Raw genomic sequence first — 19269 nt, 5'->3', positions numbered from 1 at the left:
TATGTTGGCCATTTTTTAAAATCTTTTCAGTGAAAAAATAGTACGATGGAAGGAAGACAAAAATCAGAATGAATAAGGACTTTGTTTTATCCTGTCTTAGCACAAAAGAACATAGGAAATGCCACATAAGAACAGACCATTTGGGGCTGTCAAATCCAATAGCCTGACTCTGATATACTTGATATTGCTTCAGAGGAAAACCTCCCACTCTTCTCCATTGTTTAATTCTGTGCCATAAAAGGTAAAGGAACTGCTTTTTTACTCCAGATAGTAAACAGTTTATGCCCTCAAGCACATGGATTTTTAACCTTGCTAGTGTGACTCCAAATATTATTTCTCTTCATATAAATGCCTAACCCCTTTTAAGCTTGCTAAACTATTAGTGAATTTCACAGATTAAATAACTATATATATATATATAACTAAATCCATGCAGTGATCAGATAGATAAAAGGCTCTATGGCAAAGCCATCAGTTCTTTTTAAGGTTAAAACCTTCTGAAATATTGAGGGTAAGATGAAAATAGTTTATTTCCAGACTGACAACTCTAAATAGACAATGTACTCCGTGTATCATATAAATTAATCTAAACTGAGTTCTAAAGAAATCATGGGAAACTTAACTGCATTATATAAAGATCAATCGTATACCATTAAAATGGCTCCATTGGATAGACAAAAGCAGCTAATGCTATTTAGAGTTCCTACTGATTATGTATTTTTTAGTAATCTAAACAATCAATTATTTTAGTACTCAAGTTGACATCAATGAAGTAGTTTCAAAACTCTGAGTTAAATGAGGGCTAACAGACATTAAAAGGGATGACACAATGTCTCCTGATACACTATAAAAGCTGAAATAAAACTACTGATATACCAATATGGTTATGGGGTGTCAAAACAGGACTATAATTACTCTAATAGCATCTTAATAGCTGCAAAGAAAACGCTTAGCTTTAAGGTAACTACAAGAATGAAGCACAGATTGCCCCCGTACAATAGTAAAACAAAATAAGCTGCCACTTTTCCGAGATGCTCTCATTTGCTGGTATATACATTAATGAAATGCTCTGAAGGGATAGAGTTCATTACCACAAATGTTGCACAGAGCTGTCAGATCATCTTTCAGTTAATGACAGCAAGTTTATCGGCTATTTCCATAGTTTGTTGAGCAACATACTTGTAAACGAAAATCTGTTGCCCTAAACTAAATGGATCACAAGTATAATTGAGGAACTTAGTATTTATTGCTGAATGCAGTTTCATACATCCAAGGAAACTTCCCCAACAACTGTGGCTAAAGGGTCTATGTTTTCTTGTTAAATACTTGCTGCTCCTGGTTTTCAAGGTTTAAAAGTTTGCTGAATAATTAACTGGGTTAAAATTTGGCAAATATGCCCTCATTCTGAAATCTGATACATGTGGGTGGACCCCAGTAAAGTCTGACAATACGCAGATCTCAATTACAATTTTTAGGACTGTGCTCCACATTGGAGGATTACAAAGATATTTTGTGCCCAATACCTCCTGGAGTAGAGCACATTATCTTTGTTTCACTCAACTGCAAGTTGCAGCACGTATTCTTCTCTGCACCTGGACAAGTTTGTTGACCACTGCGGAGAGGAAACAGAGACATGGACCTGCTCCCTCACTATCCTTTCCTGCTCACTTCCAAGGGGCTAGTTCCACTTTGGGTGCTAAATTCTCATGCTCAGGAAAATACAACATTGCTTGGCCAATGCACTAGAGTGCCGGGGGAGGGGCGGACGTGCTCCTTGTTCCTCTATCCCTTCTTGAGCAACTCCCTTGACCCTAGTTCTCAGAACCCTCTCTAAGCAAAAGTGTGATTCCACAGCATAGAATCAGGTATAGAATCACAGCTGACCAAAATCAGATCTGCACTAAATTTGCTAGTTTCCCTTGTGGTTTGGGGAAGTGGGAGCATACTCTGGAAAGTGACCTAGCCACACTCCCTCCACAAATCTGTAAATTCCACAGGGTTTCTGTGGGGTTTACTGAGAAGGGGAGAAATTCTGCAGACTTAGATCAGGTGTACACTTAAAATGCTGCATCAGCACAGCTGCACCCATGCAGCTGTAGTGCTTAGGCGACGAAGTGCCTACACCGACAAAAGAGCTTCTCCCATTGACGTCGTTAATCCACCTCCCTGAGAGGCGGTAGTTATGTTGATGAGAGAAGCTCTCCCATCAACGCAGTGCTGCCTAGAAGTGGGTTATGGTCAGTCTAACTGTGTTGCTTATGGGTGTGGATTTTTCACACCTTGAGTGACCTAGTTATATAGATATAGGTCTGCAGTGGATTCCCTCCCCTTTTCCATGCCTCCTCAACCAAATCTTGATTTTAGCTCCCCTCTACTTAAAGGGGAGAATGGGACCCTTAGAAAGAAAAGTGTCATTATCTTAAACTAATAGGGAAGGACAATATATCCATTTCCAGCAACTGGAAAATGTTGTTGGTCTGAAAGCTCAGGGAGAGCAGATAAGGAAAATGCAGCAATGAATTCCACCATTTTATCTATTTACAGTATTTTTAATCTGAGAGCATGTTACAAGTAAAAAATAAGACAAAATTAAATGTGTTGCTATTTATCTGTGATGGCTGCAGTACTAAAATATGTGCAATTCTACTCTAAACTGAAAATCAGGATTCATATCTGAAATAATATTTACATACTCCATGTGATTAAGTCTCTGGACGTTACTTTCTTCTGCCATTTGTCTCCTCAAGATGTCACTTCTTTCCACAATTCAAAGCTCTATCTTTGTCCTAGAATTCTTTTAATCAAATTCGGAGTTCTACCAGAAGAAACATTTCAGGAGACATAGTATAGGGATGCCTATTATAAAGGTTGCAGACAATCCTGATTATGGCATTTCCTAACTTTTGAGTGTTTGACTTTGCATCATAGAATATCAGGGATGGAAGGGACCTCAGGAAGTCATCTAGTCCAACCCCCTGCTCAAAGCAGGACCAATCCCCAACTAAATCATCCCAGCCAGGGCTTTCTCAAGCCTGACCTTAAAAACTTATAAGGAAGGAGATTCCACCACCTCCCTAGGTAACGCATTCCAGTGTTTCACCACCCTCCTAGTGAAAAAGTTTTTCCTAATATCCAACCTAAACCTACCCCGCTGCAACTTGAGACTATTACTCCTCGTTCTGTCATCTGCTACCACTGAGAACAGTCTAGATCCATCCTCTTTGGAACCCCCTTTCAGGTAGTTGAAAGCAGCTATCAAATCCCCCCCCTCATTCTTCTCTTCCGCAGACTAAACAATCCCAGTTCCCTCAGCCTCTCCTCATAAGTCATATGTTCCAGTCCCCTAATCATTTTTGTTGCCCTCCGCTGGACTCTTTCCAATTTTTCCACATCCTTCTTGGAGTGTGGGGCCCAAAACTGGACACAGTACTCCAGATGAGGCATCACCAGTGTCGAATAGAGGGGAACGATCATGTCCCTCGATCTGCTGGCTATGCCCGTACTTATACATCCCAAAATGCCATTGGCCTTCTTGGCAACAAGGGCACACTGTTGACTCATATCCAGCTTCTCGTCCACTGTCACCCTTAGGTCCTTTTCTGCAGAACTGCTGCCTAGCCTTTCGGTCCCTACTCTGTTACGGTGCTTGGGATTCTTCCGTCCTAAGTGCAGGACCCTGCACTTATCCTTGTTGAACCTCATCAGATTTCTTTTGGCCCAATCCTCCAATTTGTCTAGGGCCCTCTGTATCCTATCCCTACCCTCCAGAGTATCTACCTCTCCTCCCAGTTTAGTGTCATCTGCAAACTTGCTGAGGGTGCAATCCACACCATCCTCCAGATCATTAATGAAGATATTGAACAAAATCCTTAATAATTTTCTTTTAATATAGCTATGTGTGTGTAATATAGCTTACCTGTACATAGCATAATAATTGAGGATTAGTTTTTGGTTACTAGGATACACACCAGTCAGGGATGTTTCCACGGTATGCATCTGATGAAGTGAGCTGTAGCTCACGAAAGCTCATGCTCAAATAAATTGGTTAGTCTCTAAGGTGCCACAAGTACTCCTTTTCTTTTTGCGTATACAGACTAACACGGCTGTTACTCTGACACCAGTCAAGGAAGTCAACTGAGATATTAATTTCACAGATACCAGGATTTTTTCGAGGCATGTTGCCTGCCTGGAGCCAGCACTCGAGACATTATGGAAACGTTGCTGAGATTCATGGGCCCCTTTGACTACTACCCCATGCTGCTCATCTATGTAGACACTAATGATACTGCCGGTCTGACCCTAAGCAGATCACCTGTGATTACAGGGCTCCAGGAGCAAAGATGAAGGGGTTAGGGATGCAGGTGTTCTCATCCATCCTCCTGGTTAAAGATAAGGGGCCAGGAGGGATACACACATCCCGGAGATGAATGCATGGCTACGCAGATGTCAACAGGAGGGTGCAGACTTCCTTGATCATTGGATGCTTTTCTGAGGACAACTGGGAAGAGACGTGGTCAATCTGACCAAGAAGAGGAAGAGCATCTTTGCACACAGACCTAGCAATCTAGATTAGGTTCAAAGGCGGCAGATGACAAAAGCCCACTAGCAGGTATAAAAAAGGTGACCTTACCTGAGGACTACGTGTGTTGGGGGGCGGAGGAAAGGGTTGGAAATTACAAGAGTGCCATAGGAACAAGAAGAGGGATAAGACTGGGGGAATCTGGAATCTGCTGAGCATGTTAGATGTCTTTACACAGTGCAAGGAGTATAGGAAATAAACAAGAAGAACTGGAAGTATAAGTAAATAACCTAAACTATGACTTAGTGGGCACTACAGAGACTTGGTGGGATAAATCTAATGACTGGAACACCGGTATGAGAATACAGCTTGTTCAGGAAGGACAGGCAGAGACAAAAAGGAGGGAAGTTTTGCATTATACATCAAGAATATATCTATACACTTGTTCTGAGGTCCAGGAGAAGGTGAAAGGCAGATCAGATGAAAGTCTCTGGACAAAGATAAAAAGAAATGAGGGGAAATGAGGGTAATGTCATGTTAAGGCTCTGCTACAGACCACCAAATCAGGAGATGGAGAAGGCATTTCTAAAACAACAGAAATATCCAAAACACAAGACCTGGTAGTAACTGGGGACTTTTTTACTGTCTTTACTGTATTACTTGGTAAAGTAATAAGGCAAAACACGTGTCCAATAAATGCTTGAAATGTATTGGGGCCAACTTTTTGTTTCAGAAGGTGGAGGAAGTAACCGTGGCACAGCCATTTTAATTCTGATTCTGCGTTGCAGGAAAATTGGTAGTGAAAGCAATTTGCATGAAAGGACATATTCCATGATTCTAAGGCAGGGGTGGGCAAACTATGGCCCAGGAGCCACATCTGTCCATCCAGACATTTTAATTCAACCCTTGAGCTCCTGCCAGGAAGCGGGGTCCGGGGCTTGTCCCGCTCCACATTGCTCCCAGAAGCAGCGGCATGTCCTCTCTCTGGCTCCTACACATAGAAGCAGCCAGGGGGCTCTGCACACTGCCCCTTCCCCAAGTGCTGCCCAAGAAGTGGAACTGCAGCCAATGGGAGCTGCAGGCGCGGCGCCTTCGGACAAGACAGCGCGCAGAGCCGCCTGGCCGCACCTCCATGTAGGAGCCAAGAGGGGGGACATGCCACTGTTTCTGGGAGCAGCTTGAGGTAAGCGCTGCCCAGAGCCTGCCCCCTGACCCTCTTCCATGCCCCATCCCTGATCCCCCTCCTGCCCTCTGAACCCCTCGGTCCCAGCCAGGAGCACCCTCCTGCACTCCCAACCCCTCATCCCCAGCCCCACCCCAGAGCCCGCATCCCCAGCCCCCAATTTTGTGAGCATTCATGGCCCGCCATACAATTTCCATACTCAGATGTGGCCCTCCCAAAAAGCTTGCCCACCCCTGTTCTAAGGAATGGAAGGAGAGAAGCAATGGACTTCAAAAAAGTAGATTTTAAAAAACTGTGAGCAACTAGGGGCAGAGCTCTTCTTGACCTGCTGCTCACAAACCGGGAAGAATTAGTAGAGGAAGCAAAAGTGGATGGGAACCTGGGAGGCAGTAACCATGAGATGGTCGAGTTCAGGATCCTGACACAAGGAAGAAAGGAGAACAGCAGAATACAGACCCTGGACTTCACAAAAGCAGACTTTGACTCCCTCAGGGAACTGATGGGCAGGATCCCCTGGGAGAATAACATGAGGGGGAAAGGAGTCCAGGAGAGCTGGCTGTATTTTAAAGAATCCTTATTGAGGTTACAGGGACAAACCATCCCAATGTGTAGAAAGAATAGTAAATATGGTAGGCGACCAGCTTGGCTTCACAGTGAAATCCTTTCTGATCTTAAACACAAAAAAGAAGCTTAAAAGAAGTGGAAGATTGGACAAATGACCAGGGAAGAGTATAAAAATATTGCTCAGGAATGCAAGAGTGAAATCAGGAAGGCCAAATCACACCTGGAGTTGCAGCTAGCAAGAGATGTTAAGAGTAACAAGAAGGGTTTCTTCAGGTATGTTAGCAACAAGAAGGAAGTCAAGGAAAGTGTGGGCCCCTTACTGAATGAGGGAGGCAACCTAGTAACAGAAGATGTGGAAAAAGCTAATGTACTCAATGCTTTTTTTGCCTCTGCCTTCATGAACAAGGTCAGCTCCCAGACTACTGCACTGGGCAGCACAGCACGGGGAGGAGGTGACCAGCCCTCTGTGGAGAAAGAAGTGGTTCGGGACTATATAGAAAAGCTGGACAAACACAAGTCCACGGGGCCGGATGCGCTGCATCCGAGAGTGCTAAAGGAGATGGCAGATGTGACTGCAGAGCCATTGGCCATTATCTTTGAAAACTCATGGCGATCGGGGGAGGTCCCAGACGACTGGAAAAAGGCTAATGTAGTGCCCATCTTTAAAAAAGGGAAGGAGGAGGATCCTGGGAACTACAGGCCAGTCAGCCTCACCTCAGTCCCTGGAAAAATCCTGGAGCAGGTCCTCAAGAAAACAATTCTGAAGCACTTAGAGGAGACGAAAGTGATCAGGAACAGTCAGCAAGGATTCACCAAGGGCAAGTCATGCCTGACTAATCTAATTGCCTTCTATGACGAGATGACTGGCTCTGTGGATGAGGGGAAAGCAGTGGACGTGTTATTCCTTGACTTTAGCAAAGCTTTTGACATGGTCTCTCACAGTATTCTTGCCAGCAAGTTAAAGAAGTATGGGCTGGATGAATGGACTATAAGGTGGATAGAAAGCTGGCTAGATTGTCGGGCTCAACGGGTAGTGATCAATGGCTCCATGTCTAGTTGGCAGCCGGTATCAAGTGGATGCCCCAAGGGTCGGTCCTGGGGCCGGTTTTATTCATTATCTTCATTAGTGATCTGGCAGATGGTGTGGATTGCACCCTCAGCAAGTTTGCAGGTGACACTAAACTGGGAGGGTAGGGATAGGATACAGGGGGACCTAGACGAATTAGATGATTGGGCCAAAAGAAATCGGATGAGGTTCAACAAGGACAAGTGCAGAGTCCTGCACTTATAACGGAAGAATCCCATGCACCGTTACAGACTAGGGACCGAATGGCTAGGCAGCAGTTCTGCAGAAAAGGACCTAAGGGTTACAGTGGACGAGAAGCTGGATATGAGTCAACAGTGTGCCCTTGTTGCCAAGAAGGCCAATGGCATTTTGGGATGTATAAGTAGGGGCATTGCCAGCAGAGCGAGGGACGTGATCGTTCCCCTCTATTTGACATTGGTGATGCCTCATCTGGAGTACTGTGTCCAGTTTTGGGCCCCACACTCCAAGAAGGATGTGGAAAAATTGGAAAGAGTCCAGCGGAGGACAACAAAAATGATTAGGGGACTGGAACACATGACTTATGAGGAGAGGCTGAGGGAACTGTGAATGTTTAGTCTGCAGAAGAGAAGAATGAGGGGGGATTTGATAGCTGCTTTCAACTACCTGAAAGGAGGTTCCAAAAAGGATGGATCTCGACTGTTCTCAGTGGCAGCAGATAAGAGAACAAGGAGTAATGGTCTCAAGTTGCAATGGGGCAGGTTTAGGTTGGATATTAGGAAAAACTTTTTCACTAGGAGGGTGGTGAAAATCTGGAATGCGTTACCTAGGGAGGTGGTGGAATCTCCTTCCTCTGAGGTTTTCAAGATCAGGCTTGACAAAGTCCTGGATGGAATGATTTAGTTGGAGATTGGTCCTGCTTTGAGCAGTGGGTTGGACTAGATGACCTCCTGAGGTCCCTTCCCGCCCTGATATTCTAGGATTCTATGAACTCATGGAGGATAGGTGAGGTCCCAGAGGACTCAAGAAAGTCAAACAGTACTTATCTTTAAAAAGGGGAACAAAGAGGACCCAGAGAATTATAGACCAGTCAGCCTAACTTCCATACCTGGAAAGATACTGGAACAAATTATTAATTAATTTGAAACCACCTATAGGATAAACGGGTGATAAACAATAGCCTATATGGATTTGTAAAGAACAAATCTTACCAAACAAACCTAATTTCCCTTTTTGACAGGGTTACTGGCCCACCAGATAGGAGGGCCGTAGACGTGATTTATCTTGATTTTTTTTTTAGAAAGGCTTTTGACATAGTTCCACATGACACTTTCATAAGCACACTAGGGAAATGTGGTGTAGATGAAATTACTATAAGGTGGATGCAAAAGTGGTTAAAGGACTGTACTCAGAATAATCATCAATGGTTCACTATCAAACTGGGGGGGGGGAGGCATGTAGTGGAGTTCCACAGAGGTCAGTCTTGTATCCAGTACTATTCAATATTAATGACTTGGAGTGTGGGATGGAGAGTATGCTTATAAAATTTGTGGGTCACACCAAGCTGGGAGGCGTTGCAAGCACTTTAGAAGGTAGGATTAGAATCCAAAATAATCATGACAAATTGAAGAACTGGTCTGAAAACAATGTGATTAAATTCAACAGAGACAAGTGCAATGTACTACACTAAGGAACAAAAAAGTCAAATGCACAATAGAAAATGGGGAATAACTAACTAGGCAGTATTGTTGCGAAAAGGATGTGAAGTTATAGCAGATCACACTGAATGAGAGTCAACAATGTAATGCAGTTGTAAAAAAGATTAATATTCTGGGGTGTATTAACAGTGTCACATGTAAGACACAGGAATCATAGAATATCAGGGTTGGAAGGGACCTCAGGAGGTCATCTAGTCCAACCCCCTGCTCAAAGCAGGACCAATCCCCAATTAAATCATCCCAGCCAGGGCTTTCTCAAGCCTGACCTTAAAAACTTATAAGGAAGGAGATTCCACCACCTCCCTAGGTAACGCATTCCAGTGTTTCACCACCCTCCTAGTGAAAAAGTTTTTCCTAATATCCAACCTACACCTCCCCCACTGCAACTTGAGACTATTACTCCTTGTCCTGTCCTCTTCTACCACTAAGAATAGTCTAGAACCATCCTCTCTGGAACCCCCTTTCAGGTAGTTGAAAGCAGCTATCAAATCCCTCCCCCCCATTCTTCTCTTCTGCAGACTAAACAATCCCAGTTCCCTCAGCCTCTCCTCATAAGTCATGTGTTCCAGACCCCTAATCATTTTTGTTGCCCTTCGCTGGACTCTCTCCAATTTATCCACATCCTTCTTGTAGTGTGGGGCCCAAAACTGGACACAGTACTCCCGATGAGGCCTCACCAATGTTGAATAGAGGGGAACGATCACGTCCCTCGATCTGCTCGCTATGCCCCTACTTATACATCCCAAAATGCCATTGGCCTTCTTGGCAACAAGGGCACACTGTTGACTCATATCCAGCTTCTCGTCCACTGTCACCCCTAGGTCCTTTTCCACAGAACTGCTGCCTAGCCATTCGGTCCCTAGTCTGTAGCGGTGCATTGGGTTCTTCCGTCCTAAGTGCAGGACCCTGCACTTATCCTTGTTGAACCTCATCAGATTTCTTTTGGCCCAATCCTCCAATTTGTCTAGGTCCCTCTGTATCCTATCCCTGCCCTCCAGCGTATCTACCACTCCTCCTAGTTTAGTATCATCTGTAAATTTGCTGAGAGTGCAATCCACACCACTCCAATCCAAACTGTGCTGGGGGCAGGGTGCGGAGCTGCCTCTCCCCTCCCCACGCCAGGGGCTGCAGAGATGTGCCAGCAGCCAGCCACTTCTGGGAGTGGCATGAGGCCATGGCAGGCAGGCACGCAGCCTGCCTGCCTGAGCCCTGCTGGACTTTTAGCTGCCCGATCACTCTCGACTGGCAGAGGCTCCAGGATCGACGGGTTGGCAACCACCGCCTTAGATAGACTATTATGTTCAGCTCTGGGCCCACACTTTAAGAAAAATGAGGACAAACTGGAGAGACCTTAGAGGAGAGCAACAAAAATGATAAAAAAAGATTCCACAGTTTCCACGGTATGCATCCGATGAAGTGAGCTGTAGCTCACGAAAGCTCATGCTCAAATAAATTGGTTCGTCTCTAAGGTGCCACAAGTACTCCTTTTCTTTTTGCGAATACAGACAAACACGGCTGTTACTCTAAAAAAAGATTAGAAAACCACACCTATGAGGAAAGGTTAAAAAAAAGACTGGGTGTGTTTACTTTTGAGAAAAGAAGACTAAGGGAGGATCTGATAAGTCTTCACATATATTAAGGGCTCTTCAAAAGAAGACTGTGATCAATTGTGCTCCATGCCCACTGAAGGTAGGACAAGAAATAATAGGCTTAATCTGCAGCAAGGGAGATTTAGGTTAGATATTTGAAAAACTAGAAGGATAGTTATGCACTGGAAAATGTTTCCAAGGTAGGTTGTCTAAACCTCCAGTGATGGGAATTCCACAAACACCTATCAAGGATGGTCTAGGTATAGTTGGTCCTGCCACAGCACAGGGAGCGGGACTAGATGACCTCTTGTGGTCTCATGCAGCCCTACATGTCTGTGATTTTATTATGTGATGAGAAGAGACATGATATGACTCTTGATTTTGTAAAAAATATATTAACAGCCAGAAACAATAACTCAATCCATTCACAGATGGTATTTCTCTTTACTTACTACTTCAAAGGAAGTTTGCAGTTTCCACTATAACTCAGTAAATCTGGAATGATAGCACAGAGCTTTGGGACCTCCTGTAGGATGACAAGATGCTTTCTTACTTTGTCATTAGGATTACTATTTATTAGTTATGGTGCAATATAAGTGTACACAGCCTTTTACAGGAGATAAATTGCAACAGTCAGATAAGGGAATCCCAAACTGGAAGAGATGACAGTCTGAAAAGGCACAGGTAGGGCCAATTCAAAACAACGCAGTAAAGAACAAATTGACAAATTGTCATTACAGCTGAAATGGAGCTTTACACAGCAGGGGAGGCCACTTGGCATACATTAACGGGCAGGCTGCTCCAAGCCTAACTGATGCTCTCAAATAAGTCTGAGTCAGGAGTAGGTGAAAAAAATTACAGTAATATTCCCATGGCTATAGAGCCATGATATATCCATGGGGGGGGGCCTTTAAAGAAGCCTGTTTTTAATATCACATATCAAATATTCTGTAGCACACTGAATAATCTAAATTAAGTCAATTCAGTTCCCAACATAATGCAGCTTACATTTGTATTTTAATTCAAAAGACAGGAGAACTAACCCCATATTGTGCTTGGGATCTTTCCAACAGGAAAGGGAGTCCATATGTTGGTGTTTCCTATTATATATTAAGGTGAAAAACGTGTGTTCATTGAAACAGGTTGTGAAGTGAACTTAGAGCATAGTAGAAGTGTACCAGAAGGTAAGAGACAAATTCACATTTTTCCTAAAAAAATTATTAGTCAAGCACTTACAAAAAGCTAAACACACCCTTTTTAGACGTTCTAGTCAATGTATACTGTATAGTGGCCTAATTTCCAATCCTGATGTTTATACATCATTATGAATTAGTAACCATGCAATATTTAAACAATTCAAATATAGCAGTAAAGTGAGCAGTTAAAGAAAAAGAAAACAGTGGTCTAAGACAGGTGAAGATGGCTATTGAACTAATAAGAAATTCTATAGCAGTCATTATAAATATATTGCTACCAATCACACCTCAGAAGCATGACAGGCTACTTAGTCTACACCGGGGCTAAGTTTTATGATGGTTGGTTACTTTCTGGTTTTTACATTGATTAACTGTAATTTGTGAGTCACAAGGTGCCTAGAGCAAAGGTTAGGTGCCTTTTTGGTACAAACTGGTAGAAATCTAAATAAATACATAATTAAATTGTAATGTTTCCCTCTCCCAGTGTCTCCATTTAATCATCACTCATTGCGGTTGGCAAAAGGCCTATTGGTCAGTTTTGTCCTGAACAGGCACATAGCTGCTTCCCCACATCACAGCTGCTTGCTACACTTATCTGATTAACCTTAGGCTTTTCTGCCCAAGTCTTAGCTTTTTGTGGAATTTTTCAGAACTTCAGGCCCTGCCTTCTTGTCACATAAGCTTCAGACTCTTTTGACAGAGCTGTGTGAAATGAATTTAACATCACTTTAGCTTAAACTACAGAGTTCCACTACCATCTGTTGTCTCCCCAAATCAGCCTAACAGTTCTTTCACCCTTCTTTGGAAGCTAACATCTTCTCTCTTTAGTCCTAACTCTGTAAACTATTTTTGTTATTTAATAAACTGTACCAATTTTACCATTAAGGTTGTCCTTAACTTCTCAAAATATCAGAATTGGAAAAGGTACAGCAAAGGGCAACAAAAATTATTAAGAAAAGGAGTACTTGTGGCACCTTAGAGACTAACCAATTTATTTGAGCTTGAGCTTTCGTGAGCTCACGAAAGCTCATGCTCAAATAAATTGGTTAGTCTCTAAGGTGCCACAAGTACTCCTTTTCTTTTTGCGAATACAGACTAACACGGCTGTTCCTCTGAAACCTGTCAAAAATGATTAAGAGTGTGGAACAGCTTCCGGATGAGGGGAGATTAAAAAGAATGGGACTTTTCAAACTGGAAAAAAGACCACTGTAAGGAGATATGAGAGAGGTTTATAAAATAATTAATGGTACGGAGAAAGTGAGTACAGAAGTGTTATTTACCCCTTCATATAACAGAAGAACCAAGAGTCCCCCAATTAAATTAAGAGGCAGCAGGTTTAAAACAAACAAAAAGTACTTCTTCACACAACACACAGTCACCCAGTTAAACTCATTGCCAGGAGATGTTGTGAAGACCAAAAGTATAACTAGGTTCAAAAAAGAATTAGGTAAGTTCATGCAGGATAGGTCGCAGCGATGGCTATTAGCCAAGATGGTTAGGGGTGCAACCCCATGCTCTGAGTATCCCTAGCCACTGACTGACAGAAACTGGGAATGAACAACATGCGATGGCTCATTCAATAATTGCCTGTTCTGTTCATTCCCTCTGAAGCACCTGGCACTGGTGGCTGTCAGAAGACAGGATACTGGGCTAGATGGACCATTGGTTGGACCCAGTATGGCTGTTCTTCTGTTCTTTAGTACCCAACAAACTCTGATCAATACAACCTATTCTGTGGTAATACAGCACAGGACACCATGTCTTCTAAAATCCCAAGGTAACATGAGACAGCCAGATAGGTTTCATAACTGATTTAACTCTTCCCCTCTCCCTACCCGGACTATACTATAATCCTTAAAGTTCCACAGCTTCCTAATAGGGTAGAATTAAATTCAATAATCAACCAGGATTGATTAAATTTAATCACCAGATGCATTTCCACTGAAAGCATCCGATGAAGTGAGCTGTAGCTCAGGAAAGCTCATGCTCAAATAAATTTGTTAGTCTCTAAGGTGCCACAAGTCCTCCTTTTCTTTTAACCAGGGATGGGTTACTGAATTCTGAATACTCCTCTCAGTAAGAACGATCCTGTATACCTTAAAAAAAAAGACTGAAATTATATTCCTATGAAAAGGCAATAAACCTTTCGGAATAAACAGAGCTATCAAACGAACTACCATTACAAGAACGTGGGACTGAAATCGGAATCAAATTTACAAAAAGAAAAGGAGGACTTGTGGCACCTCAGAGACTAACCAATTTATCTGAGCCGAAGTTTTCCCGAGCTACAGCTCACTTCATGGGACGCACGCAGTGGAAAATCTCTGCGTTTGCCCGTGATGCTACAGTAACGGGGCCTTCTCTCCAGCCGCCGCTCTTTGGGGAAACACACCGGGCACCTGCACGCCGCCTCCAGGGGCCTGGAAACCCGCGACCCGACGACAGTCGCTCTCCGGCTCGCCGCAGCACAACGCAGGCGGGCGGGGCGAAGCCCGTGGGGAGCGCGGGTCAGGAGCGGGCGAGCGGTTCGCGGACACCCGCGCGGGCCCAGGCAGCGTTCGGGGGGTGCGGCCGGGCCCCCGCCACACGCGGGCACGAGGCCCCGCTGCGGGGCGCCGGCTCCCAACCGCCACCCGGGTCACGAGGGCCAAGTCCGCCCCCGGCCCGGGGATTCCCACCCCAGGCTCTCCCCTCCCGCGCAGCCAGCCCGCGCCGGCCACGGGTGGGGGGTAATGCGGGGTCGGGAAAGGGGGGGGGCAACGGCTGCAGTCACCCCGTGCTGGGCCTCCCCGCTAGGCTCCCCTTTCCCGGCCCGCCTCCTCTGCGGCCCCACCCTCGGCAGCTCCCCGCCGCCCTTCCCGCAGCGGCGCGCAGCGAGCGCGGGGGCCACCGCCCTCGGCTGTGCCCGGCAGCGGGGCGGGGGCGCTGCCTGCGGGGCGAGCCAGGAATGAGGCGGAGGCTCGCCTGGCTGGGGGAGGGGGGGGGGGGGACGATGCTGGGGCCTATCGATAACTCGGCGATCACCTCGTCGCCGCACGCCGCCTGTGTAAACGGGCGGGCACGAGCGGCCTCAAGCTCCGCCCACCCCCGTCGCCGCGCGGAGACCGGGCCCTGGGCGGCGCAGGCGCAGCGTGTAACCTCTGCCGTGGGCGCGGATTCCTCCGGGAGTGACGTGATTCCCCATGGTGAGAGGCGAGCCCCGCTGGTGAGGGGCCCCGCCCCCCCGCGCACACTCCTCCCGGTGAGAACCCCCCCCCCGCAGGTGAAATGCTCCTCCCCCCGCCAAGTGAGAACCCCCCCCGCAGGTGAAGCGCTCCCCCCCCGCCAAGTGAGAACCCCCCCCCGCAGGTGAAGCGCTCCCCCCCCGCCAAGTGAGAACCCCCCCGCAGGTGACGCGCTCCCCCCCCGCCAAGTGAGAACCCCCCCCCGCAGGTGAAGCGCTCCCCCCCCGCCAAGTGAGAACCCCCCCCGCAGGTGAAGCACTCCCCCCCCCGCCAAGTGAGAACCCCCCCCGCAGGTGACGCGCTCCCCCCCCGCCAAGTGAGAACCCCCCCCCGCAGGTGACGCGCTCCCCCCCGCCAAGTGAGAACCCCCCCCGCAGGTGAAATGCTCCCCCCCCGCCAAGTGAGAACCCCCCCGCAGGTGACGCGCTCCCCCCCCGCCAAGTGAGAACCCCCCCCGCAGGTGAAATGCTCCCCCCCCGCCAAGTGAGAACCCCCCGCAGGTGAAGTGCTCTCCCCTCTCCCCCCCCCCGCCAAGTGAGAACCCCCTGCAGGTGAAGCGCTCTCCTCTCTCACTCCCCCGCCGCTAAGTGAGAACCCCCCCACGGTGCGGTGCATTCCCCCCCCTGCACACTCCCCCAGGTGAAGCACTCTCCCCTGTTACACGCTCCCTCAGGTGAGAACCCCCACAGGTGAAGCACTCTTCTCTCTCACATCCCCCCGCCAAGTGAGAAACCCCCCCCGCACACTCCCCCAGGTGAAGCACTGTCCCCTCTCACACACACACACCCCCGCCAAGTGAGAACCCCTCATGGAGTGGTGCATGCCCCCTCTCCATGCACACTCCCCCAGGTGAAGCACTCTTCCCTGTTACGCACTCTTCCCTGTTACACACTCCCCCCAGTGCGGACCCCCGGCAGGTGATGCACTCTCCCCTTTCACACACCACACGCCCCCCCGCCAAGTGAGAACCCCCCACGGTGCGGTGCGTGCCCCCCCCCATGCACACGCCCGCAGATGAGACCCCCCGGCAGGTGAAGCACTCTCCCCTTTCACACACTGCCCAGGTGAGAACCCCCCCGCAGGTGTGGTGCATGCCCCCCCCATGCACACTCCCTCAGGTGAGAACCCCTGCCTTGTCACACACTCCCTCAGAAGAGACATTCTTCCCAGCTTCTCTCACACACTCCCCCATGTGAGACCCCCATCCCCTTCATACACTCCCCGGGTGAGAAACTTAGGTGAGATGCTTCCCCTCCCAGATACAGTGCCCCAGGTGAGATGCTCATGCACTCCCCAAGGTGAAACCCCCCCTGCAGGTGAGACCTTGCTTGGTGCTGTCCTCTCTGTGCCCTCGCAATGGTCCCCACAGGTGAGCCCCTCTGAGCCCCTCTGTATTTCCCCACATGAGCAGTGGTGGTGGGGATATTAACCCTCTCTGACGTTGGGTCTGGCCAGGCTGTGGTGGACAGGTAGTTCAGCTGTTCTTCAGTATTGCCATGGAAACGTATGTGCTTTGCCATTGCAAGGGGGTATTTTATAGGATGGCAGCCTGTCACAATTAACTGCAATGGCGGTGCCTTAAAATGTCATTGCTGTGTATCAGAACATCACTCTGTTGAAATGCGTGGTGAAGTGGTCTAAAATGTCTATTCCTTTATGGGGAGGGAGGCATGAATATAAAATATAGTTATCTAGTAAGTGAATAAAACATACAAACTAAAATATGGGATGCCACCCCCATGCCAAAGAACACAAAGAACTGTTATTGAAATGCATACGTCCAGTATGTACATGAGATAAACTCGAGCCATAATATTTGGATAAGGATCCAAAACTGTCCCCCCAAATTGGTGTTCAGCTCTGGGTTTTGCTTTGGGCTCCTCTCTAATTCGGTATTGCACTGTACAATGCTGAAAACAGACAAGGAGTGGTGTGTGGATGTTGGCAGTTTCTAGCTCCATGCTTATAGAATGCAGGATTTATATGATTCCTAAAAATCATATCAGTGATGGGAATGACAACCCAACCTATTGTATGCTGTTGCCTGAGCCAGGATTCTTCTCTGCTGTCTAGTCTTTGGTGCTTTATCCTGGTGTTAACGATGAGTCCAGGTTTTGTAGGAATCTTTGATGCTATAAATGTAATGAGTTAAACTTACTAGACTTATACAGTATGGATGACATCAAGCTATGTTCATTAAAATGTTTCATTTGCTGAAAAGTACAATAGCACTCATCTGAAAGCTTGAGTACTTTGTAGACAAAGGGACTCATTTATTATTGGTATTGGTGTTTGAGCTCATACGTAACATGTATTGCAAACAATTGTTCGTAGCTTTAACTTATAAAATAAACAGGTGTTTCATTGTTATATCCTGCAGTTTTCTGTAAAGACTATTTTTTACTTTGTTTTTATATTGAAACATTGATAGTCTTGGTGTGGGTAAAAAAGGATATTAATATACATCTGATATGTTAACTTGTATTTTGAGAAAATATATAGCAATGTGATGGACCTCGTTTTAAATATTCAGTATGTAGACTTCATTTGTCTAGAAGATGTTAAAACCTTTCATCTATGATTAACTGCTTTCTCTGTTGTGTTCCAGCCTATCATAAATCAGCATTAACTTTAGGACTGTTATGCTGAGTTATATGTATTAACAGTCTTATACTAAAGTCCTTTCCCTGTCAAAAGTACTAGCTACAAATTCACTTTGTAGCATATCTTCAACAAATACTGTTTACGAAATTCTAGAACCCCAATCTTCCAAACACATGCACATAACTTTACTCTTGTGAATACCCCTATGGAAGTCAATGGGACTGCTCATATGAATCAAGTTAAGCATGTACATATGTGTTTACAGGATTGTGGTATGAGTCCCCACCCACATATCCAAACCCCTGCTGCAGAAATCATGGAGATCACAGACAGTCACGGAATCCATGACCTCCGTGACAGACTCGCAGCCTTACCAATGAGATACGGAATTCATTTCTTGCACGTAAATGGTGACAGATCATAAAACTAAGATTATGTGGCAAAAGTTCTGACGTAAAGAGTAAATAGTAGGGGAAATGCCATCGGTGCTGGATAGAGATATATTTGGGTCTAAAATGGTGGTGGTGGATGAAGGTAATGAGGGACCCTAGGGTATATACTGTTACGTTGGAGTGAGTAGAAAAAAGAAAAGGAGTACTTGTGGCACCTTAGAGACTAACCAATTTATTTGAGCCTAAGCTTTCGTGAGCTACAGCTCACTTCATCGGATGCATACTGTGGAAAGTACAGAAGATCTTTTTATACACACAAACCATGAAAAAATGGGTGTTTACCACTACAAAAGGTTTTCTCTCCCCCCACAAACCCACTCTCCTGCTGGTAATAGCTTATCTAAAGTGATCACTCTCTTCAAACTTCAAAACCAGACTCCAGCGAGAAACTGTTGAATTGGAATTCATTTGCAAATTGGATACTATTAACTCAGGCTTGAATAGAGACTGGGAGTGGCTAAGTCATTATGCAAGGTAACCTATTTCCCCTTGTTTTTTCCTACCCCCCCCCCCCACGTTCTTGTTAAAGCCTGGATTTGTGCTGGAGATGGCCCACCTTGATTATCATACACATTGTAAGGAGAGTGATCACTTTAGATAAGCTATTACCAACAGGAGAGTGGGTTTGTGGGGAGGGGGGGAGAAAACCTGGATTTGTGCTGGAAATGGCCCAACTTGATTATCATCACTCTCCTTACAATGTGTATCACTTTAGATAAGCTATTACCAGCAGGAGAGTGGGGTGGGGGGGAGGGAAAACCTTTTATAGTGGTAAACACCCATTTTTTCATGGTTTGTGTGTATAAAAAGATCTTCTGTACTTTCCACAGTATGCATCCGATGAAGTGAGCTGTAGCTCACGAAAGCTTAGGCTCAAATAAATTGGTTAGTCTCTAAGGTGCCACAAGTACTCCTTTTCTTTTTGCGAATACAGACTAACACGGCTGTTACTCTGAAACCTGTTGGAGTGAGTGAATCAGGCCATGACAGCAGAGCTTTAGAGGGCTCCCTGCAGTGCCATAGGGCCTGTGAGACCTGATCCCTGCAGTCGAAAGATGCAGGTGGGAGAGTCTGTGGTCTCAATAGGGCAAAGCAGAGACCCACAGCCAGGGCTGCGAGGAGGAGGATGACAACAAGCCCCTGGCTCTGGGGGAGGCCACCCACTGCTCTATGGC

The 19269-nt window shown here is 46.1% G+C and overlaps 2 protein-coding genes across 12 annotated transcripts in view; one reads left to right on the top strand and one right to left on the bottom strand.

Moving 5' to 3' along the window:
• LOC142072668 (uncharacterized) overlaps positions 1–14297 on the bottom strand; it is a 30971-nt gene extending 16674 nt beyond the window's left edge. The window contains exons 1-2 of one of the 3 annotated variants that reach the window (XM_075130201.1): positions 11662–11769; positions 11071–11144 (exon numbers count right to left, since the gene is read on the bottom strand). The gene's annotated coding sequence lies outside the window, so the exon portion shown is untranslated. Of the gene's footprint in view, positions 1–11070; positions 11145–11661; positions 11770–14206 lie in introns of those variants that run through there. The other 2 variants (XM_075130199.1, XM_075130200.1) reach the window with 2 other exon arrangements.
• CFAP20DC (CFAP20 domain containing) overlaps positions 1–19269 on the top strand; it is a 227094-nt gene that overhangs the window by 32226 nt on the left and 175599 nt on the right. Inside the window, exon 1 of one of the 9 annotated variants that reach the window (XM_075130192.1) lies at positions 14240–14321. The exons of 5 other annotated variants lie outside the window; for them this stretch is intronic. The gene's annotated coding sequence lies outside the window, so the exon portion shown is untranslated. Of the gene's footprint in view, positions 1–14239; positions 14322–14797; positions 15056–15855; positions 16408–19269 lie in introns of those variants that run through there. 3 more of the 9 variants (XM_075130193.1, XM_075130191.1, XM_075130196.1) reach the window with 3 other exon arrangements.

Source organism: Caretta caretta, chromosome 7 (assembly GCF_965140235.1).
Source record: "Caretta caretta isolate rCarCar2 chromosome 7, rCarCar1.hap1, whole genome shotgun sequence".
NCBI lineage: Eukaryota > Metazoa > Chordata > Testudines > Cheloniidae > Caretta > Caretta caretta.
This window is presented reverse-complemented; position numbering and strand designations above follow the sequence as displayed.